The sequence below is a fragment of the Bubalus kerabau genome, chromosome 1 (genome assembly GCF_029407905.1).
Source record: "Bubalus kerabau isolate K-KA32 ecotype Philippines breed swamp buffalo chromosome 1, PCC_UOA_SB_1v2, whole genome shotgun sequence".
Taxonomy (NCBI): domain Eukaryota; kingdom Metazoa; phylum Chordata; class Mammalia; order Artiodactyla; family Bovidae; genus Bubalus; species Bubalus kerabau.
The window spans coordinates 7615078-7616878 of record NC_073624.1 but is presented as its reverse complement, the minus strand read 5'-3'; positions in this window follow the sequence as shown (position 1 = coordinate 7616878).

Here is a 1801-nt window from a genome sequence, read left to right as displayed (position 1 = left end):
CCGCCCTTCCGGAAAGGTTCACGTTCACGTAACTTTATTGACAAAGGCTGGTGCTGACGGAGACTCGAAGCTCAATTTGTTCCGCAAGCTAAGAGGTGTCCATTTCCTAAAGGGAAAACCTCGCTTTTTTTTGTCCCATGAAATTGGAAGGACATTCGAGGACTTTCCCCAAAATAGCCACAAATTCCTTGATAATTAAAAGGAGGGGGGAAATAGTAACTCTGTAGCAAAGAAACTCGACCACACCACCCTTAGCCATATTAACGTTCACATTAACGCTACGCTGACGCTGACAGCCATCGCACACCTCCCGCAGTGCTGCGCTGAGGACACAGCATCACCGTCCAGTCCCCGCAACGCATAAAATTAATCTAATCGTGAGGAGCCATCGGACGTACCCAACTGAGGAACACGTTACGGAATAATGTGTCTGTACTCTTCCAAAAATGTCTGTGTCGTGAAAGACAAAAGCTGAGGAGCTGTTGCAGATTAAACGTGACTGAAAAGACACGATAATTAAATGCAACACGTAGTCCTGGATTGGATCCTGGGGTCGGGGTACAGAGAATTATTATAAAGGGCAATATTGAGACAGAAAAATTTGTATGTTAGATAGTAACATTGTAAAAAAAAAAAAAAAAGATAATAGCATTGTTTCCATGTTAAACCTGTTGTTTCTTTTAAATTGTACCTGATTATGTAAGAGACTGCCTTTGTTCTTGGGAAATACATGCTGAAATAATTACAGGCATGATGCTTGCAACCTAGTCTGGAATGGCTCAAAAAATGTATACATTCATATGTAGCGCTAGAGAGTGCAAGTATAGCAAAATGTTAACAAGTGAATCTGGGTGACGGGTCTGTGGGAGTTCTTTGAACATTTTTGCTACTTTCCTCTAGATTCGAATTTTTAAGTAACAGAACACAAGTAGCTATTTTCTTTTCACAAAGAACTCTTTAACCATTATATAAATAAGGTGTTCATTATAAACACTTCAACCAAAATAGAACAGGATAGTAACAGAAAAGTAAACATTACCAGAGAAACTCTAGTTCCCAGAGATCAGCACTGGCAACACAGGCAGACTTCTTTCCAAAGTTACCTCTCACAACTCGGCCCACACCCCCATTTACGCTTTTGCTTTACCTGCAATTCAGAGTTAAATGTAGCATGTGGCAGGTTCTTCCACATACAATTAAATTAATCTTTACAACCACAAAGAAAAAGGTCATCATTGCTACCCTTCCCAGCAGAGATGAGAAAACAGAAGCTCCAGACTCTAGTCCGCAGTACTACTGAGTTGTGGATCCTCTACATTCTCCCTTTCCTCTTCTGCCTGCAGAGCCCATATTAAATGCCACCTCCTCCAGGAGGCTTTCCTTGCCCTGGTGACTCCAATCTGAATGAATCAGCTTCCTGTGGGCCCCTCAGCAAGCTTCAGACCCCTCATAGCAGTGGGTCTGAGAGCTTTTTCACAGAGTTAACATTCTACTTGGCAGCTTCCTCCTTCACCTGAAGAGCCTCTAGGCAGGTACTTTTTCTACCTGGGCAGCATTCTCTGGGGTCCTGCCCTGTCATAGTTACCTCAGTTCTGTTCAGTTCAGTTGCTCAGTCATGTCCGATTCTTTGCGACCCCATGAACCGCAGCACACCAGGCCTCCCTGTCCATCACCAACTCCCAAAGTTTACCCAAACTCATGTCCATTGAGTCGGTGATGCCATCCAACCATCTCATTCTCTGTCATCCCCTTCTCTTCCTGCCCTCAATCTTCCCCAGCATCAGGGTCTTTTCCAATGAGT